At 41.1% G+C, this 23,095-nt stretch overlaps 1 long non-coding RNA gene across 1 annotated transcript in view; it reads left to right on the forward strand.

Annotated features, from left to right (window-relative positions):
- Positions 1 to 8,101, forward strand: part of LOC135983550 (uncharacterized) — a 118,149-nt gene extending 110,048 nt beyond the window's left edge. The window contains exon 4 of the long non-coding RNA XR_010601229.1: positions 240 to 8,101. This is a non-coding gene — a long non-coding RNA (uncharacterized LOC135983550). The remainder of the gene's footprint in view (positions 1 to 239) is intronic.
- The last annotated feature ends 14,994 nt before the right edge of the window (positions 8,102 to 23,095 follow it).

Below are 23,095 nucleotides of genomic sequence, written 5' to 3' on the forward strand. Positions count from 1 at the left end.
AGGTTCTGATCCTATTCCCTTATCTGAATTGGTGGTATTTAGCAGAGTCCTAACAGTACCCCATTGTGCCAAGTATCAGAGGGGTACCTCATTGTGTGATTTATCAGTTAGTACAGTGATCCATAAGTATTCCAAGTTTTGTCATTCTGAATTGTCAGTTATTCTAAACTAGGTAATTGTATACGTTATATAGTGTTCCATCCTGCCTCCCATCTACCCACTCTCTCTTTCCAAACTAGGGTGTATCCAGTGATTTTAACTTTCCAGTTACTTGACTCATCCCTCAAACATTTTGATAGAAGATACAAAGTTGAGACCACCTCCTTGTGTGAAGTGCAAAAATTCTGAGGCTGGACTTAAATTCAGGTCTTGTATGCATTCTTTCAAAATACCTTTTTTGTTTTAAAACAGGTGTTCTTCCAAGCACACGTGCACAACTTCTCACACACAATAGTAGGGATGTGTCCATGTCATAACACACAGATTTGTGTTCTGGTTCATGACCATAGAACTAGAGTAGGAGTATCTCCTTATTGAACTTGAATAAATATTCCACTCCAAACTATAAATAGGCTTAACTTCACCCAAAACTCAGCCCAGGTCACCTCAGAACTTATCAAAACTTTGTGAAAATGCACAGCAAAATCTGGGTTAGTAATGAATCCCAAATCCCGGAAAGATTCCGTATGTGAAATTTTCACACAGCTTTAATCCAAGGTGGATACAACATGGAGTTTGTGTAATTTGACACCAAGAGTGTCAAATTCCTTTATCTCTGTGGAAGTTGGGGAAATAAGTTAACAATCAGTTCTAACTTCTTCAATGGCCGAAATAGAGAGACATTTAAATGACATATTATGCTAAAAAGACTAAATCAACAAGTTAAAGCTTAAGAAGGAGGTAGGATAGTATGTTTGCCATGGGGCCTTATCTGAGATGGAGCTGAAGTGGCCCAAAATTGATTTTAATGCACCTTGGAAATTCTTTTGTTTAATGTTCCTAATTTGTTTTGTTTCAGAGACTGTGAGAGGAGAAAAAAAATTGACTGCAGAAGCTGTGACAGGTTTAATTATATTTGAGGATATAGAGGAGATCAAAGCTGAAGAGATAAAAGCAGCAGCTACTGTATGGGCTGAAAATATCTCCCAAATCATAAACACCCTTAAGTACAGTGCTTCAGAATCAGCCACCTTTAAGTCAGGAGAGAGTCACAGCTGAAATGGAAGTCCTCTAGTTAAAATATTTTAGGACTTGCATTGGCTGCCTTGGCTAGCCCTGTACTTACACAGGCACCAAAATGTCTGGGATCATTCACACAAAAAACAGTAAACCAAACATTTCCACCTTGGTCAGTGGCTCTAAAATAGCCCCCCATGAGCGGTATTGCTTGTGGATTGCTTTGCAGAGATAGCAGTTGGCTGTTGGCTAATAAAAATCCATCTTTATCCACAAATATAATTGGACCCCTACTGCGGTAATGACTCTGTCACACTTTTCATTAGCTGGGAACGTTTTATTTTGGGAGGAATGGGTTTCTTTTCCTCCCAGATTTTAATGGTAATGTATGATCCATTAATAATGAAATTATCAAAACTGATAGATCTTTTTGAATGCTTATATATAAAGAGAGTAAGATGTAATGATGTGCTGCCAACCTTTTAACAAAGGTCTCTCTCAAAATTCTTTTGCCTCAGTCAAACTCTCGCTCTGTCCCCCCCTCCCCAAATGAAGCAATTCCATACACTATCACCCTCAAAGCCAACAGTTCTATACTCTTCCCCTAAAACAATCTTTCCATTGTTTCAGTGCCCCCTCTGAATCCATTAATCCTTACACCCACACCCATAGCCTACTACCCTTGACATATTCTTTCCCCATCCTTAACATCTCATGGAAGCTCCTTTAGTGGGCTTCCTTTCCTGCAGCAGCAGCAGAAAGTAGTTGTCCTGCAGCCTTTTCTGGCAAATTAGTAGTAGTCAGATCATCATGTGGTCTCTGGCTGTCGGGTGGATGGCCAGGTGAGCAGTCTCCCCTAGTCGGTGAGAGTGTGCATAAGCAAGTGAGGATGCTGTGTGGAGTGAGTTTTACATGGGTGCTATTGAAGGGTCATTGAAGGAACCGGGATCCAGGCTTCTTCCCACTATTGACTCTTCAGGCACCAGCAGGGAGAGAACTGGGCTATACAAGCTACAGTTGAGACCGCAGCAGTTTGTCCCCCTGTTCCTGTCCTCCTCCTCTTCCTCTTGTGTTGCTGCAGCCACTGCCTCCCCACTGCCAGAGTCTTTCCCCAATGCCAGACTCTTTCATTTTCATTGGAAAGGCTGTGGCAGCATGACCCTACACTGCTAAAAATAGCAGTGTAAACTGAGGAGGGACTGGTTGTATGCACAGAGAGCCGTGTAGGGTACAAACCCTAAGGTTCTGGCATATCTGTGCTCTGCTGACTTAAGCAATGCCTTGCCACCTACACTGCTATTTATACCCTTGCTGGGGGTGGGACACACAGTTTACGTACTCTACATGAGTGTGCAGTGGAGCTATATCCTTAAAGTCAGTTCTACTATAAAAACAGACATCATCTTATTCACGAGAACCACTCCCTTTATTCAGAGTCATAGTCCCTGATAACAAATAGGTATTTTGTTCATGCTAGTCCTTAGAATGAGCAGTAATGGGAGAGGGAGCTGAATTCTATTTCTTCTCATGTGTCATCCACAGAATTGTTAACTAAATTCAAATTTCAGGGCTCAATTCTTTCCTGGGTTACATGTGTGCAATTCCACTGAACAGAGTAGAGTATAAACGGAAGACAATGGAATTGCATAGGGTAAACCCGAGGACAGAATTTGGCCTGCAGAATCTTTATAACTGCTGCTGAAGCGTGAGAAGAAAAGAACCCAGCTTCACTTTCAGCTCCCAAGTTGTTTTCCTAGGGCTGGCGATTAGAAATAATATTTTGATCTCTGTGGAATAATCACAAATCCTAGTTATTCTACCTGGATAAATCTCTTTTCTTTCACAGTCTAATTTTACCTTCATGAAAATAGCCAATCCCTTTACTCACACAATGGTTATATGGACAAAAGTTGCTAAAATTCTTGAATACTTACCATTCTTCCCTCCTTCACCCTTGCTTTGTGACAGTCTGCTGTTCCCCTAGGAGTTTGTCTATTTCTGTTTGAAGAGTGGGACATGTTTGGTTTTACTAGATTTAATCAATTGCTTGATTAAAAATGAACATATATAGTCCTTTGATCAATTAAGGACACAATATAATTACACAGATATATCAATACTTTCCAAAGTCAGACATTTTACATTATAATGATACATTAATGATCAGATGCATATCACACTTCAAAGAAATAATTTTTAAAATATCTAACAGAAACAGATTATCTATAATCCATGCAAAAATTCCTATGAGAATCAAACCTTCACAGCCCCACTGGGGCAGGCCCTCTGCAGTTTCTAGGAGAAGTTCTCTCTTTCCTGTTGCCAATCCAGTCACTAGCAACAGCAGGGAGGCTTCAGCTTTGTGCTTAAATCTGGGAAAGGCTTATCAGTCCTACAGTGGGTATCAGAAGGGCTAAAATGATATTTCCAAGTCAATCCCCCTACAAAGGATGCCCTTTCAGAAATAAACCTAGATACCTTGTTAGCCTTAGAGAAGGAGATAAGACAAAGTCCAGCGTTTCAGGCCTTAGAGTGAGCGCCAACAGAAAACTCCAAGGGACGGTTAAGCTGTATATATTAAACTCCCAAGTCCACTGGGGTATACTGTCCAGTTTTAAATCTAAAGCCCTTAAACCTCTTTATGGCTGCCCAGCTGTTTTGAAGGGAAAGGCTCAAAGCCATGGTTTACAATGGGGATTTTCCAGCAAAAACTAGATCTGAGGAAAGCCTCTGGTAGCTTGGATACATGGCTATGCTATGGGAGATTCCTAAGAAGATATACGAACTACAGGAGACTTCCTGGAAAGCAATACTGTACAGTAGGAGGGGCTGAGAATTAAGCCTGTACGTGGCTCCAAGGTTTTTCACCTCAGTTATGAGATCCATTCCTCATGTCCTAAAAATCTGGCAGTGAAAATGATAATTTATTTAACTGCCTTGATTTCAGCATAACCAGTAGAGCTCCTAAAGTAGGTTATTGTGTTCACACCCCACCCAGAAAGGGTGGTCGGCTTTCTAGTGAATCTAGAAAAATCTATATTAAAGCTATAACGTGGGCAGACACCTTGCAAGCGCCTCTCAGGGCCACAGGTCATTCTGCAGTTCCCTACCTCTGTTTCCCCCTCTGCAAGGCACTTAAAGAACTCACCCAGTTCAAAGGTAGTTCAAAGAGCCCCCTATTGGGGTCCAATTCATTGAGTCCTCAGGTGCATATTGACCCTCTAGACCCCAACCCCAGTTCAGTTCTCGCTCCTGATAATCCAAGAGTCTTTCAAAAATAGAACACAGGCTTCATCCCAGTTTCAGCTGGGCACAGCCCTGCCTCCCTGAGTAACTGTTGTTCTGCTTTCCAGCACCTCCAGCCTCGAGTTCGTCTTTCTCCACAGACCTTTCCAGCTGGGCCTTTGCGGTCTCTCCCCTGCTTGGACAGGGTCTCTCCCAAGCCTCCCTGCCTGGAGAGCTCTCCTCACTCTCCCCTGCTTCTTGAGCTTTTCCCCCGGTGACTCAGGGCCCTGCAAGAGCCTTCTTACACTCTGCAGTGTTTCTACAGCTGCAGTTTCCTGATCTTACCCTCTTCATTGCAACTTCCTGCTCCTTTTGTAGTGGAATCAGGTGATTCCTCGCAGGAGGATGGCTGATCCTGTAATCAGGATTGGCTTAGCCACCCATGGGGCAAGCCACCCAGTTACAAATACCTTTACCTATATTTTACTTACTGGGATTCACAATGGATTCCAAGGTCTTGATACTAAACTTTCACAGTGCCCACTCCAAAAGGAGTGGACAAAAACGTGACAGGACGTGCTGCACAATATTCCTCTTCTCTCAGAGGGGCCAGTGTATTTTATGTCACATCTAGAGAACTTATACCTTACTAGGTAATGGAAGAGATTTTCCTTTAAGTTTTATAGTCAAGATATTAAGTCTACTTATAGTTCACCATGTTTCTACAATAAAACACTTTACCTTTGTTGAGGATATTAAAGTTCTATTTTCATTTCCCAGTTGCCTTAGTCTTTCACCATTCAACATAGGCAGGTACAGAAGATAAGCCCTTCTCAGAGACATCAAGAAAATGTATTACCTTTAAAGCAACACCCTTCAGAAATCAGTACATAGATTACGCTGATCCACTGATGTGGTTTCTTTTAAAAATTTCTAACAGATGTGTCAGTAATCTTTATTTTTTCAGAATATGCTGTGTGATACAATACGTTGCAACCTCTACTACAAATTATTAGAGCATATGTTGATGAGGTCTAGAAATATTTTGCGTTTTTAGCGATCACAGTTAGGATATAAGAATTAGAGGTAAACTGTCTAATTGTCAGCAATTTCTTAGTAATACATAATAAACTAAACAATTTATTAGGACCCCACGGATTCAAGCATTGTTGATGTAATCTGTATTCTGTCTGATTACACAACGTTAAGAAATCCTTTCTAAATTTGATGTTCAGACGGAGGCTTATGAAAGATATAAAAAAGGATAAGGAGACTCTCAGGTATGGAAAGGTCTGGGTAAACATTGGCCATGTTTGATAGATGTACATATCTGGAAACTCCACCCATAATCACATCTATTCTGACATGAAACGAAAGAGCAAAATACTAGCAGCCCTGCTGCTTTGCACTCATGCAAAAAGCCACTAATACTCAGTGTCTGATTTTCAGTGAGGCATCAATCTAGGCTCTACTTGTGCAGAAGCATCTCTGCCTGCAGACCAGCCTCCATACTTGCTTTTCCAGTAATAACACCTCCCTGCTCAAGGTCATGAAATCTATATAATCTATCTGCCCAGGCGTTTGTGTAAGCTTGGGCATTCATAAAATTGAGAGTACAAGAGAAGAGCAGGGGTCAAAAAATCAGGCCCTTAGTACATAAGTGATGATTTTCATATAAGTAGGAGTTTGGTCGTTGGATTCCAGGATGCATTCCCCAGTATATTATCCATTTTAAAGTGGGTCACAGTTTGAACCAAAACTGTTTCACAGTCTCCATTTTAAAATAGTCATCCTTCAATTGAAATTTCTCTGTTTATATTCAAACTAGCACAACAGACATTACTGTGCTTTTGCATCAATATTTTTCTTTTACACTGTACAGTACAGTCTGAGAGTGTAAACAAACCACGTCAGAAATGGACAGGAAAAGTTTCTTTTCACAGTTTTGCAAATGGACATGAGTTTGGATTAAGGCTAGCACTTAACAGGGGCTAGCAGAATCACATGATCATAATGAAGTTTACAAATGTTAGCTCACTATAAAATAAATCCACTGTTGCTAAATCACTTTGGGGACCTTTTTATCATAAATACCCCTGGTTATCCTAAAAAAAGATGTGAACTGTTAAAAAAAAAATAGACCAAATTATCCAGTAACTAACCCACGTAGTCCCACTGAAAGCAAGAATTCCATTGGCTATAAATCACTGGAGAATTTGGTTAGCATTATTTAAATATATATTGTCACAATCTGAGATCATTAGCCACAAACCACAGTGCTGCTTTGTTTGGAAAGTTTTCTGCTATGTTAAATTCACCCCCACATGTACAATTGTATTCCCTGACTCCATGCCAGAGCCCAAAATGTTGTGTCTGTATTGCATTGGATTGGCGCACGCGCGCGCACACACACACTTTTCATGTATTACAGTGGATCATCAACAAGGGAATTAAATGCTAATGTATCATTAGATCATAGGCTTTATAGAGATTTGGAGGTGTAAATGGTTTCGCACCCATCTTCACAGCATTCTGGTCCAACTACAGCAATGTTCTGCTTCAGTAGAGAATGAGAATGCTGATTTTGCCTTAGCAGAAAGCTAGGCAGATATCCTCCAAATTGCATGCGACACCACCTCCTTGCTGTCATTATGAATATTCTAGTGAGAAGAAATTTCATGTTTTCTCTATACCCCTTTAGTCACCAGCAAAGTGAATGCATCCAAGCTCAAGCTCTGATGGGGGCCCAATCTGCAGCCTGTTAGTCAATGGAACACTCCCATTACTATTGATAGGCAGTGGCTCATGCCCTTGGAAAGGATGTGTGCAAGGTCAACACACACCCATGGTCTTGGGCAGCCCCCAGATTCAGCCATGTTGGTCAGGGGAACATAAAGTGTGAAGAAAACCTTTGACACGTATTTTGATAAAGCTTCTACTCTAGGGGGCAACCTCTCTGAAACCACATGACAAGTAAGAAAGATATTTATTAAAGAGTATTAATGACAGCATGAAGGTAAATTTTGGCCCATGGGATTGAGTATTTCAGGATTTGGTCCTCAGACAATATTGTAACTGATCTAGGTAGGTTATATACTCAAACTGCATGAGCTGTGGTAAAGAAACTCACTACTGCTGGTTGCCTTGATTCTACTCCCCAGGTCCTTAGAGTCCAGGTTTGCAAAGCCTGGGGTAGCTGATATTCCCACGGGGCCACCAATGGGCATCTAGAGGCATAGCCAGGGAGCACTGTGGAGAGTAGATGTCATAGGAAGTACTGCCCACTAGACCCAGAGTGACAATACCTCTGGTCCTCTGATTGGCCAACTGCCCATGCTTAAGCCCCGGAGTTGGGCCAGGAAGTTGTCTGGGCAGCTATAGAGATCTTGGTTGGCTCCAATGCCAGACTTTGCTTGTTGCCTGATCTTTGGTCCCTGACTCCAACTTGACTTTGACCCTTTTTCCTGCCTCTCTTTTCTAACCCAGTACTGCCTCTAATCTCCAGTCTCCAACTCCAGCCTAACACTGACCCTGGTTCCTGCCTTTCGATTCTAATGTGGTGCTACCTTTGATCTTCCATCCCTGCTGGGCAAACCTCAGCCCATCTGTGACCGCTAGACAAGACTGCCTACACCTCAGTCCGATCCGGCCCAGTTTGGTTACCTGCCGCGTCCGCAGGTTTGGCTGATCGCGGCTCCCACTGGCTGCGGTTCGCTGTCCCAGGCCAATGGGGGCTGCAGGAAGGGTGGCCAGTACGTCCCTCGGCCCGCGCCACTTCCCGCAGCCCCCATTGGCCTGGGACGGTGAACCGTGGCCAGTGGGAGCCGGGATCGGCCGAACCTGTGGACGCGACAGGTAAACAAACCGGCCCGGACCACCAGAGGCTTTCCCTGAACAAGCGGTGGACCAGCTTTGAGAAGCATTGGTGTAGAGGACAAAATCCAGGGCATCCAACTTTGCATACCTGCCATACACTCTACCCACCACTAATGAGAAGATAACATAAATAACAATAACAACAAAACATTGCTTGGTGACTTTTTAATAATCAAATCATATACTCAGACTTTGAGGCCTGACCGCCTGTATATATCACAGGTCACCAATACCACTCAACATCCAGGCTCTAGACATGACAACCAAAATTACATTTGCATATCACTTTGACAAAGAATAAAAAACCCCAACAACAACAATACCCCGGCACACCAACCAAAAAACCCTCTCAATGCAAAGTAGAAGGGCTTTCCTAGCTTTCCCTGGAGAATGAGCTTTGACCTATGTGCTCTAACGGGTCTTTGAGAAACTCTGCACAAAGCACTGCTGGTAAATCCTGACAAGCTTATACAGAATTTGAGTCAGTGTCTTTCACTGATAAGGGAGCCTCCCTGAAGCCAACAGATATCACAGACCTGATATAGATGTAACATACAGGAAAAAAGCACCTTTGCTATACTGTACACAGAGTCTTTTAGATAAAAAAATCTTTTAAGAGTTGAACATAAAATGAAGGCTGGCACGTTATTTGCTGGAAGATGGGAAGGGCTACTTCAGAGTCATTTTAGCCTCTAGAGTAAATAGAGCATTTAAGCGGTTTTAGAAACATGTATTATATATGAGAGCAGAGCCAGTGCAGAGTATTGACTAATCCATATCTATGACTTTAAAGAAACCAAACAGTGAGTCAGAACCTTGGCTATGCACTCTGGTGGTACAAGTAGTGTAGAAAACCAGAACAATTGGCCACCCAGGGATTCTCCTGGTTTGGGGGGCATGTCCCTGGATGGCATAAAGCTTGTGTAGCTGGCTCCTACTCCAATCCTTCCCATTGAAAAAGAGTGTGCAGAGAGTCATAACCACGAGGAAGGGGTGTAACCAGGGTACTACAGTTCTGTGATGAGCCCAGGCTGGCATATTAGCCCCTTGGGGCAATAGATAACTTCCCCCTAAGCTGCTCTAAACATTGGAGATGAGGAAAAACTTGTCCCAGAATTAAGTAGCTGCAAATGGTTTCTTTGCAGTTCCTCTCTCCTGCTATAATCAACAGTTACTGTGTGCAGCTGTGGACTGAGCTCGGGCACTAGTAAGCCCCAGTTGTGCCTGTTCAGAACTATTTTGATTGATCACACTGTTATTTATTCAGGACATGTGTTGTGTATATTAAAATATGCATCAAACTTTGTGATAAATAATTGAACTTCAAGTTTCAGGCCACAGCAAATTATTAGAGAGGAGTTTAAAAAAAATATAGGTGGCTAAGTGCTTATAATGAAAAACTACTGCATCCTTTTGTACAATGATGGGAAAGTGTCTCTGTTGTAAAGATGATGTCACAGAGTGGATGTTTCATTTGTGAGTTCTGGGAATGTTTTCCCTCTAGAAAACCAGGCATTGGCAATTGTGACATTATCTGTGGTTTGACTTTAAGGTAAATCTTTCCATGGTTTTCCTGCACGAACTGTAACAATTCAGAGTAGTGATTAAACACACGTCTCATGCTGGTTAAGACTCCTCTGTGATATGTTCTGGGACTGAATTCCTTTCCATTCTATTTTTATGTTTGGCAATTATAGAGCAATAAGTTAAACTTGAGAAATGCAGTAATGTGAAAATGAAGAAATATAGCTTTCCTGTTGAAACTGTATAGTTAAGGAAAAAAGCCAGGTTTTTTGTGCGTGCTCCCAGTAGCAAGTGATTAATAATATTTAATATGAGAGAAGTGACACATGACCTTTCAAGTGGATTATAAGGATCTCTATTAGGATGGCTGAGAAATAAACATCCCAGATATGACTTACTGGTCCAGATGTTTCAGCAAAGAATGCTTTCTCTTATTTCTACAGATATTTTTAAAAAGATGGAGTCTGCGCTGGCACAAGAATGTCTATAGAAGTAACTGCATTCACTGGGGCTCTCAGTTCTTGCATAAGACAGCTGATAATTCCAAATGAAAAACAAGGGGTGAAGGAAGGACCGGTATGCTCCTTTGTCTGTCTTGTAATACAGAGAAATAAACAAAAGACCCGTAAGGATGATTATTTACAAGGAAGCTTGTTGCCCATTAATAAAATACAGAATAATTCTGACAAACACAATCAACTGAAATACAATAAGGTTTGCCTTATTCTTATTCTTTAAGTAATGAGTACCTAATAGCCACCGGAAGCCTAAGTTTGTTTATGCTTTCAATAGCCCCCCTCCCTCACTTCCATCCAGTCTTTCTGGTTACAGTTGTGGGTTCTCAACTACTTTTCAATTCTTTTTCATAAGGTGACAGAAAACCCACAAACATCAACAGTGGTAACATTTTGTAACCAAGAACTCACTTTGAGAACAGGCTGCAGCTGTGTATGAGGTAAGCCTCAGTGCTTCTTTCCCAGAGTTGAATAGAATATTAGTTCATTTTGTTTCACTACAATAGGATTAATTGCCCTGAGACTGATGGTAATGTGTTGCCTTGAAAATACATAGCACTACGGAGCACTTTAAAACTGCTTGCAGACATTAGTCTTTAATGCTCCCCATCCTTCTAAAGCGGTGAGTACTGTTATTCTTATAAGTAGAGAAATTGAGGCAAAGTGTTTGAGACTTACCCAACACCAAAAAAAAGCTTTGAAAGAGCTATGATTATAAATGTGAGGGTTCTGTCTCCCTGTCCTATGCACAGATCATTTATGCATCCCCTCTGCAATTCCTTTCCTGCCACAATTTGTCTTGGATGAATTTCCTGTTTCTGGGATTCTGCAATGATAATAAATGGGAACATTTCTTTAATCTTATAGAACTAAACTTTTACATCTATGGTCTTGTCTAGACTAGGAAAATAGGTAACATAGAAAGGCACTAAGTGTAGCGTAGCATTCTAATTCATGGTAGAAATATCTACCGAATACAAATTGTGTCTTAAAAAAAAAAAAAAAGAACTGTACTATTAAAGAAAGAATATTGTATTTTGCATTATAGCTATTGGGCTTTGAATAAATATTTTCTCAAAAGAAAATAATAGAATCACAATATTTAAGTAAGTTAGGACTTTCACAGTCAAGTCAAATGATTTGTGAGCTCTCTCAATAGCTCTGTGTTTCTTTAGACAAAGGCAGGAAGCAACTTGTTTGACAGCTATCAGTCAACAGCAGATTATGAGAAATAAATATGTGCAGTGCAGTTCCAAGTGCTGGATTGTCTCTGTACCACTTGTGACATTGCCACCTTGCTTCTTTAATTCACTTAAAAGGTGCAGAGAAGATATTTTCTGTTGAACAGAGTAATGTGAGAGTCCAGTGGAGAAGAGCTCCATTATCTTTTGTTGGGGGCGGAATAGCTCAGTGGTTTGAGCATTGGCCCACTAAACCCAGGGTTGAGTTCAATCCTTGAGGGGGCCACTTAGGGATCTTGGGCAAAAATCTGTCTAGGGATTGGTACTGCTTTGAGCAGGGGTTTGGACTAGATGACTTCCTGAGGTCCCTTCCAACCCCGATATTCTATGGTCTCTCTTGAGGAAGGTTAATCTTGTGGTTATGGCACTCGCCTCAGATGGAGGAGATCTAGCTTCCATTCCCAGTTCTGCCTCAGACTTCCTCCGTGATAGCAAGCAAGTTGTTCAGTCTTTCTGTACATTGATGGTACATTCCACCACCCTTGGTCCTTTTTGTCTAGATAGACTGCTCTACAGGGCAGGGATAGTCTCTTGCTATGTGCCTATGTAGCCTTTACACGGCGGGGCCTTGATTTTTATTCTGAGGCATCTAGTTGCTACTGTAATACATGTTGTTATGGATTATCCCTGCCTTTCATGTAATAATAATTATTAATTCCCTCCATTACATATGCATTATTCTGCACAAAGTGCTTTTTGTTTGGTAAATATGAGGATGGGATGGCTGTAGGGTGTTGGAGGGCCAGAAGAGTATAGGTAGTATATGTTGGAGGTGGTCCCGTCCAAATCAGGATTCAGTGTAACAGAATTGCATGACAGTCCTCTATGCAATGAGTCCTGGGGGTCAATGTTTTGGTTAGAGGATATTATAGAACAGTGGTGGAGACATGCAAATCACAAACGATGTGAAAAACTGCCCCAAAGTGCTCAGAATATGGGGAGGCATAATATGACCATTATATTTCCTAAAAAATGCCCAACAAAATTGGAAAGCTTAGGTATATAATGTTTTAGCTCATAATGTCTTCAGCCGAGAAGTACATAGTATCACTTTAACTTTTGCCATTCAATCCACAGTGCTTTTCTGTACCAACATTTTTACTGGCATGTCTGCACTGCTGTTGGGATGACTAAAATAACTCAAAGCTGCTGAAGATTCAAGAACCTTCCAGACATACGTAAAGCAGCAGCAGCAGCAGTAATATTTAAAAATCTTCATAAGCTTCAGCAGATTCTAAGGGAAATGGGCACCAGGTCAGCACTCACAGAGAGATAAAATCCATTTGAGAGAATCTAACTTTTCATAATGCTGCTGATGTGTCATCTTGGCAGCTCAGCACTGACAAGAGATAGTGGGGGTTTTATTTCAGGTCTCAACAGCTGTTAAAATGAGGACATAAGAAAAGAATTAACCCCTCTGACTATATGCCGCTAGACATGGTGATGGGATTAAAGTGTATTTTGCACAGTTCTGTAGTGTATCACAAGTAATCAGCTGGATCTGTGACATTATTGAAATTCCTTTAAACCCATCATTAGCATTTCTCACTTGACATTCTTAGCAATTAATCCCTGTGCCCTGAGATTGAGTCTCTTGCTGCGAGGCCTTGAGATCCAAACATTACAGCTAAAATTAGTCTTGCGTAACTACATGGGAAATAGCATGATCTAGTGAATACAGCACCGGACTTGGAGTCAGGGCATAAATCCTGGCGTTGACATTAGCCTGCAGTGTGACCTTGGGCAAGTCACTTCACTTTGCCTCAGTTTCCCTTCCCCAACTTGTCTGTCCGGTTTATTTAGGCTGTAAGATGTTCCAGCTGTCTCTGACTATGTGTACATAAGCATCTCACATAATAGGGCCTCCATCTTGGCTGGGCCTCTAGATGCTACTGTAATGCAAATAATAATTATAATAGTCTTAAAAACGTACACCTTTGTTTCTGTAATTATTTACTCTTAATTGCCCACCAATGAATATAAGAAGATCTAAAGTATGATGCAGCAAGGAACACTACATAGTAAACTTTCACTAGCACACGCAGCCCTTCCTTTCCCCATATTTGCAGGGTGATTGTAGCAGCCCCGAAGAGCTCTATATAAGCTTGAAAGCTGGTCTCTGTCACCCACAGAAGTTAGTCCAATGAGAGAGATTACCTCACCCACCTTGTCTCAATACTTTCAAACTGGGGCACCTAAAATCAGATCTTCAGCTCAACAATTAGGCAAAGGAAGCTGTGGTGTTCATTGTCTATTAAAATCAGGCCAGTTATGAATATTAGATTTAAATACATATACTTTTAAATGAAAGAGGGAGAAATAAAAATACAAGAGAAAAAAGTACTATGCCTCCAGATCAGTTTTTGAATAGTAGTGAGGAGTGGGCTTGATTGGGGGAGGCTGGCCTTACTGGCACCTATGTATTGCCACCTGTGTGGCACCAGCTGGTAAAGCAATAGACCTAGTACAGCAATATCATCAGGATCCAGTAGCGTAGTAAGTATAGGAGGAAGTTACAGACCCAACATCCCCTCAGCAAAGCTCTGGTGCAGTCCTTTCAAAATGGCTGCCAGAGCACTTCTAGGGGAAATATTTATTTCCGCGGGTATTTGTGATCCTTTTGCTTCCTGTGAACATTCTTATGAATAACATTTCACTCACTCTAAAGTTTACAAATAAGTGAATGAGGAGGATTGTGGGTGATTTGGTGTGTTTTATACACCAGGATATTCACATTTGTCCCCCCATTTTCTTTATTTTGCTTTAATAAACTGAAATAGGCCCAAACCTAAATCTGGGATCTGAATAGCTCTAGACTGAAGAATTTCAAATCCAGATCCAAATTCTGCAGCTTGTGCCCATACTACTGTACATATAAATAAGAGAAGCCACAAAACCAGCTTTAGGGCAACAAAGTTGACAGGGTGACCTCAATGTAGTTAAAGACCCAACTAATCAAAGTCACTCAGTTACCTCCTTCTGGGCCAGTTTTCTGTCCAATCAGCTATTCTATATTTATTTTCTGCTCCTTCAAATATCTTATTAATTTTCTATTACTTAGCTCTTCCTGTCCTCTTTAACAGATTATTTATATATTTAAAAAACCCTCCTGCTGGCCACTGCTTATATCATTCTTTATTACCCTCTTTAACCAGATTGGCCTTTGCTGCCATTCTCTCTGTTTGGATTTAATGGGGGTGGGGGGTGAATTTCAGTTGCAGTCTTTCTGGCAGTCTCATAAATAAGTCTCGCTTTAGTGCAGATTCCCTATGTGCTACAGGAATCCAGTCTGAAGTTCCCAGGGAATATTTCATTCCTCAAACCCCGTTTTTTGGTTTGTTTGTTTAGCTTTCTAAAGTACCTAATCCTGGTGATCAAAGCTCTAAGACACATATAGATAAAAAATAAAATAAAAGTTTTCCCACCTACAAGAATATTAGCACATTTTTCTATTTTTGAATCTGGCTAAAAGCAATTGCTTTGCGTAAGGACTGATTCAAATGTTTCACTATAAAGAAAAAGAAGGCAGTCTTATTTGGCAATCACCAACCTGACCCAGTGCATTTTGAATCTTCAAAATGTTATCATAATGTCACATGGAGATTAAGGGGTTGTTTAACCTATAAAGCCCTTGGTACCCTGGGACCTTCCACTGACCAGCCTCTTGCTATCGGCAGAGAACGTTGATCTAGAGCTCTAAGTTGAAAAGAGAGGAAGCTGTTGGCAAGGTGTCCTACAGAAGGCCTATCTACTTCAGAATTTCATTGTCTGAAATAGTCCAAGTTTTCTGAATTTCAGGTCAGTGTGAAAATCCCATATATTTCAGCAGGTGTTTGAGGTATGCTGGGTATAGAGTTTTGAGATGCTGAGTGTTTTTGGTGGGATATTGGACTCTCTTTTGGATTGAGAACTTCTATGGGACCAGGAAGTGCTATTGTAAAATTATCTGTTGCTGATGATCGGCTATTTTGTTTTTGTTTGGAGTAGAGATTGGTGTATAGGGACCCAGTAATCTGTACGCTGCTGCTATTTTTGTTGTTGTTTTTACCGAGTGTGATTTTAATTATCGTTCAGGCACCTTTGGGTAGGCATCTTGTCTGTCTTTGTATGTGTTCAAAATAAAATAAATAAGTGCATGTAAGTGGTCCCAGCTGGACACACAATTGCCTGTTTTGTCCCTGACATTAAGGAGCATTTTTCTGAAAATTTAGCCCACTGTCAACAGACAACAAAAGAAGAGTGCAGTGCGTAATTAGCAGCAATAGTAAATTGGGTCTTAATAATAAAGGTGTACAAAATGGTTTAGCTAAAATAACATATAGCCCAAACTTTTATCTGATACTTGATCTGAACCATCTAGGCTTTTACAAAGAGTTCAGTTAATTTTCATATTGTCTATTTTCATGTACAGTATAGCTCTGTGTATCCTGGTTTTGGTAAGGATCAGAAGCAAACATACAAACATAATTAGAGATGTGCTCGAACCTCAAGAATTGCAGTCAGATGCATAATTTGAACACCTGAAAGTTTGCAATATGTACAGATTAGAGCTGGACAACACTTTGACAGATTATTTTTTCCTTCAAAAATTCAATATTCAGGGCCAATAACTATTTGTCAAGTTCAATTATTAGTTTCTCTTGAGGAAAAATAAATGCAAAAGTATGGAAACATTTCATTTCAAATGTTTTAAAACATTTCATTTTGATTTCTTCATTTCAAAACACTGTTTAGAGAATGTCAAAATGTTCCATTTCAACTTTTTGATTTCAAATTTGACCATTTTCAAAGAAAAAATACAAAAAAGGGAGAAAAAACACCCAAAATGGCTGAATTTAAATGAAAAAAAATGTTTTGAGTCAATTCAAAACATTTTGGTCAATTCAATTCTTCTTATTATTATTATTATTTTATTTTATTTATTATTTAGTTTTAGAGTTTAGACATTTTTTGGTCTCTGAATTGTCCCCCAAACTGAAAAACCAATTATTTGCTGAGATCTTGTACAGATGTGGGAATATGTATTGGGTCCATCACTAAGGAAAACGTGAAAAAACATTCTTGTGCTTATCTCATAGCATAAGGAGTACTGGGACTCTTGCCATGAAACCTGTTCTTGAGAGATTTGCACCTCCATCTCTATGTTAAAGAGGTTTGTATAACTTTGGAGCAGCATTTGTGCTTTCGGATGCTTGTCTGAATTGATTAAATGAACCTCAATCCTTTCTTAACTCTTGCACTTGACTTGCTGTGTGAGCTTGGGCAAGCTATGCAGGCAAATGTTCTCACTGATTTTGGGTCCCTCAAGTGTTCAACTTGAGACATGAAAGTCCTATTTTCAGACATAGTGGCACCCATAAATTGAATTGAAATCAATTGGAATTGTGGGTGCTGAGTACCACTGTCAATCAGGTCCTATGTGTCTCAAGTTGGGCAATCAAACTTAGAGGGTACTTTAAAATGTTGGACTTAACCTCTATCTGCCTCAATTATGCCCTCCGTAAAATGGAATAATAATGCTTTCTACACTGCTTTGAAATGTGCAAATGAAAAAAAAACATGCTAGAGAACTCAACATTAGTGTATTAATATGAATGCTCCACATAACCCAGGGAGCTTTTGCATTTTCATGAATGACATATTTATCTTCTATTCTATCTTCTAGAAAAAAGAAAAAGCTTGCCATGCTGAAGTATGCCTTAAAGGCAATGCTGCCTCTGGGATCTCACATTAACATAATGATAAATCTGCTGTGTATTGCCTGAAAATGTTGTATGCCAATGTGCCAGAATGTGTTTTCCCAGCACGCGTCTTGATTAGCATCTTATTTACATATTGGCAGAAGAGCGCTCCTGTGAAAGACCTACAAAATAAACTATGTTTTTAACACAATCTTTTCTTAATTGTGTAGTCTGGCAAAAGCAGTTACTTGCTGAGACAGCAACTGGGGACATTATGTGGAAAGTACTGTGGAGCCGTGAAACATGCATGAGTTTCAGCCAACCTTTTGGGTAGTTTTGGTACATGTGGTCTTGCAATGCCCTAGTTTCACTTGCAGCTCCAGAGGCCATGAAACTGAGTTATTTCAAATCAGTCATGAAACTGGTGAGTACCAATAATTTCGCTACAAAACCATAGAGATTATTCAGTGACAAAGCTATTTTGTTTCAGGTAAACCTAGTATCAATTTCCCACTTTTTGCTGACAAACAATAAAAAGATTTGCTCTAACCTCGCAAACCAGAAAACAGGTGAATTTTGTGCTCCCGCACCTCTTTTAAAAGGAAACCCTAACCTGGCCTCATTCTTATGATCCCTTCTAGCCTTTTTGGATAATGTTCCACAGCTAACCACACGTTGCTCAGAAGCCCTTTTCCACAGGAATAGGTTGCAGCAGCAGATAGCATGGAAATTCATTATGAAGAAAATAAAATTACAGTACCAAAGCAACAGTCATTTCAGGCTGTGTTTTAGTTGGGTGCGTAATTCTTCTACAATGACATTTAAAATCATGCCATCTTGCCCAGGGCCGGCGCTTCCACTAGGCGACCCTAGGTGGTCGCCTAGGGCGGCAGGATTTGGGGGGCGGCATTTTGCCGTCCTCGGCGGAAATTTGGCGGCGGGGGGTCCTTCCGCTGTGGAAATTCGGTGGCGGGTCCTTCGCTCGCTCCGGGACCCACCGCCGAAGTGCCCCGAAGACACGGAGCGGAAGGACCCCCCACCGCCGAATGCTCAGAGGAGCACTGCCGCCTAGGGTGGCAAAAACCCTGGCGCTGCTCCTGGTCTTGCCTCTTTATAGTGGTTAAAACTGTACTTATACACTGGCAGTAGAAGATGAACAATGAGTTTTTCTAATTGAAAGATACTTTATCTCCAACTCCTCATGATATTCATAGCTCAGTGGAAGATAAGGTTTATTTAGAGCCATATTGGGAGGCAGGGAAAAGTAATCTGCGTCCTGTAAAGGGCTGCAGCAAAATACTTCGTCTAAGGTGTAAGGGGACATTAGAGAAGTAATTGTGAGTCGGAGGTACACACAGACCCTTATTAAGGAGTTTCAGCAAAGGCTCAGGCTCGCCCCAGTAAATACTAGTTTGGGAGTTGTAGTGCAACACAGCATGCTAATCTTCCCACACAGAGCAAACAGTGAAGGGGGTTGCTGTGAAATATGTCCTGCATTACCATGCTAACCTAAGGGATATCTTATTTAACCAACTGCACAGAGTCCTGTTGGTAAATCTGACTGCCTCCTATTGGTGACCATGGCATCTGGTAGATTTAGGAGATCTCTACGGACAGCTTAGGAACATGAAATAGATGAGTAAGACAAAATACATAAAAATGGATAAAAGTGTCATAAAGCAGACAGCCAGGGCCAGACAGATTAGTTTAACTCCCCACCCCATCTCACCAAAGAATTTAAGGATCAACAATTTTGAGAGGAGAATTTAAAACACACTTATGGTCCAAAAAGAGGTTATGAATGATACACAGATTATGGGAGGGATTTAAAACGAATGCTCGGAGTTGGCATGTCTTCCCTTGAAGTCAAAAGGAGCTTTACCATTTACTTCAATGGGAGCAGAGTTAGGTCAATGTTGAGCACTTTTCAAACTCACATGGTACTTTTTTATGTGCACACATGTGCTATGTGATTTCAGGCTTATATGCATATTTTCTGACTGATGTAGTGCTTTCCTACTTGGCACTCATGCTATCCCAGCGAAACCAACACAGCTAGAAAGACTATCAGAATAGTTACCTATGTACCTATCTTTACTACTGGTGTTGTTGCACAAACCAAACCGCCTCTGCCCCCCACCAAAAAAAAACCTAGTTTGAGTTGCAGATCTCAGGCGAGTTCGTTGGGGTGGCAAACTGAGCAAGTTTAGTCTGGAAATCATTGAGAGACAGCAAATAAAGAACCCAAAGTGCCATATTTACATTGTCATTTTTTTAGGATATAGTCACATTATTTATTTTAAGATAACTTAGGGGAACTCAGTTAGTCTGTCTATGCATTAGGTCTATATCTGCAAGAGAGGATATACCACCGTCACCTGCCTACCTCATGGGATATCATGATGATAAATACACTGAGACTGTGAAAGACTTGTGTCCTGCATCACTCATTAGGGATTCTTCCCATTATCTCTTTCATTTTACCCTTTTTCTTAGGACAGTAGAGTAATAGGGACCATATAAATACCATGGATTAGACTGATAGATAATTTAACATTTTGAATTGGCCTTGCATGTCCAGTTTTAATCAAAATGTTATAGAAATCATGGTAAATATAGTACAGTAGAAACTTTTCCACTTTCTTATGCAGGTGGTGATTGTCCTTTAACCCTGCAAGCTGCAATCTTCATTACTCAAGCAGATTACTCCTTGGATCCCGCTCATTTGTCTTGTCCCCCAGGCAGGTCAACAGGGAACAGTGCCTGCTTTCAGTGGACCACAAGGATTGCCATTCTGAGTCCAGCTGCTGTGCAGAAGGTCAGGACGGGAGGAGGAGAAGGTTTCTTGCTAACTCCTATGTCTCAGTTGGGCTCAATCTGGCCCAAAAAGAAGCAGCACCATAAAGCTAGCATGAGGCCCTAGGTAGTATAACTCTCTCTGACAGTAACTGGCTGTATATCCAGAGATAAGAAAGTACTACATTCAGTTAGCATTGTGTGAGAAAATACCACCACACATTTCTGTGAATAGGCTATTTGGCAGAACATGTACAGGTCCATTAGCACAAAGGGACAGCAGCCTTGTTTACTGCAACCCAAACAAAAGAGTAACCTGAAAGAGACACCAGGAACACCCTTGTACAAAACAGGACAAAAGTGCAGAATATCCAAGGTCTCACTCCTTAATCACAACTGTTATTCTCTGCTGACTCTCTGACCACTTCTTTAGTCCTCTCATCAGCCTAGGGTGCAGGTTTACTCACAGCTGTGGCTTTTGTACTTCTCTCATGGTTCTCATAGTGCCCTGGCATGAGAGTCTCCTTGTTACACACAGCCTCTAGCAAGAGGGAGTCTCTCTTGTGGTAGTTGAGAGTCAGCTCCCTGCCACCTCCAGCCCTTCACTCACTCAAGCATTCTCCTCTGGACTTATGTCAGCCCTGGTTTTTCCTTTATCGGTATACCCCAGTCCCTAAGCCCTTTTGAAGTGTTCCCTTATAGTATTCAGTCCCTTATCCATGGAACACTTACAGAATTACAAGGGCAGCTGTCCCCAATTCACCAGTATACAAATCAATTTGTTGATTCAACTCCCGGTCAGCTCCTCTATAACCTCACCTCATTGTAAATCTAAGTTTATTATCAAAGGTTACGATTTAATAGATAACAATCAAGGATAATGGAAACAAAGGTTTTATATAAAACAAAATCATAACATGTTTTTCTAAAGATTAACCTTAACTTAGCCCGCTAACCTATCTCAAGCCATCCTCACCCCAAATGTCTTTCGCAGCCTTTCACCCAAGCCTCGTTGAGACCCCGTTTTCATGAATGTAAACATGCTCTCCGTTTACTTCCTCAGCTGCGGGATAAAGGAAGTCTCCATGCCTTCTACCTGTATCCCCAAAGTTCTTTGTCTATCCTCAGAGATAGTAGCACTCCTGTTGCTTGTTTTGCCTGTGTGCTCCTTTCCTGTTGACTTTATATGCAAAAGACCACTATGTTGGGTTACACTACTTTACAATAATTAATTTACATTTGACAGAGAGGAATACATTTTACATCCTGTCTGAAACTTTCTCCTTGGTTGGTGACAGACTTTTAAAATATATTTTCAGTAGATATACAGTTTCTTAAATATCATCTGTATGTATATCACAAAGATTGAGGATCCTTATGACAAAAGCTTTTATTGGAGATTTCACATGACATCATTTATGGATAAATACCATGAAAGGAATGTTCTAAGTGTAGTGTGGTTGTCAGACCTGTTAAGAGTTGCTGTTACACAGCAGTGAACCCTTTGACTGGTGGCATTGAGTGGTTTTTAGGGTCACAACTTCCCATTCCTGTATCCACAACACTTTCTCCTACTGCATGATATACAAATATAGCCAGTGTCTCCATTCTTACAAAGACCACATACAAGCTTTTAAACTCTCACTCCTTGGACAGATCTGTCAGACATAAAGCTGTATCTATTCTGCTGTGATCAAGGAGGACGACACAGGGAAGCTCTTTCATTCTTAGCAAGTACGTGCAAGATGCTATAGTGATCCTGATACTGGGTGGGGGAGTCCAGCTAATGTAACCAGTTTTGCTCCACACATAGTCTGGTAAGGGTTGAGGCCCAGGCCCCAGATTTACACACCTGCCATTTCTAACAACTCAGGACATTATTGTGATCTTGTGGACATTAAACTGAAGTGACTATTGGGTTACACCAGTGTAAATCAGGAGAAACAGCAGTTTCTGGTTCTCAGTGAGAGGAATGCTTGTGGTTTAGTTTTGAAGCAAGGGTAGGGCTCAGTGCTGGGAAAACTCCCACAACCACACTTGACCCATTCTGCCTGCATTTGGTCTGTGTAGGCAAAAAGGGTCAGGTAACCTCCACTTGGCTGCTACAGGCCTGCTCTGCCTCCAATATTCCCCCAGGAGGGCAGCCAGAATTTGACTCATAGAGAAGGAGGAATTTTGTGCCACTCTAATCACTCTATAGAGGCTCATGAGACTCCTAGCTAAATGCAGCTAAATAAAATTTTCCACTTCAGCAACTTATTCAACCAGAGGGAATTCTGCCTACAACACAACTGAATGTAGTCTTGCTCAGAAAATAGAAATCATTGATTATACCATATTCATTGGAGACATTGTTCTTCATTCTGCCCAATGGACTGTGCTTTCAGGAATCTTTTTCGATTGCCACTAAATAAGTCAGTGTTGAAAAAGCACTGACTAGGATCTGGATTACTATTATTACTCATCTGTTTGCAGCAACATGGGTCAGGTTCAAGCAGGCAGGGTTCTTTTTAAAATTAGCACACTTCCGGCTTGGGCCCCACACAGAATTTCAGGGATCACTATAAACCTTCCTTGGGTGCCCCTGTAGACAATATTTCCCAACTTGCAAGCACTGAGTCTATGTGTGAAACAAGGAAAAGGGAAGACAGCATTAACTTGGAAAAACACACCAGGGATAGAGCTATCTATGTGAATGAAAAATAAAACACTTTCCCTGATGGTAGCTTTGACAATAGTCTGTTAACTCGGTTCCCTACCCATGAGTGTGAACTTCCAGTAGACAAATGTCTTTTTACCATGTCACTTTTCCTTCCCCATCTGCTAACTCTCAACGTGTTTGGTGTTAGTGGATAGCATAGTCCCAGAGTCCTGAAGTCCGCTCAGGCAGACCTATCTCCAGTCTTATGGGAAGTGCTGCCTGGTGCTGTCCTGGGGCTCCACCACCTAACCAAAGTATAGAGATGTCACATCGTGGGGTGCAATCCAGACCAGTAAGGGGCTGTGTCACCACTTGCCCTGAAACCTTGGGTGCCTCACAGTGCTTTGTTGCTGTAGCTCT

Source organism: Chrysemys picta, chromosome 5 (assembly GCF_011386835.1).
Source record: "Chrysemys picta bellii isolate R12L10 chromosome 5, ASM1138683v2, whole genome shotgun sequence".
NCBI lineage: Eukaryota > Metazoa > Chordata > Testudines > Emydidae > Chrysemys > Chrysemys picta.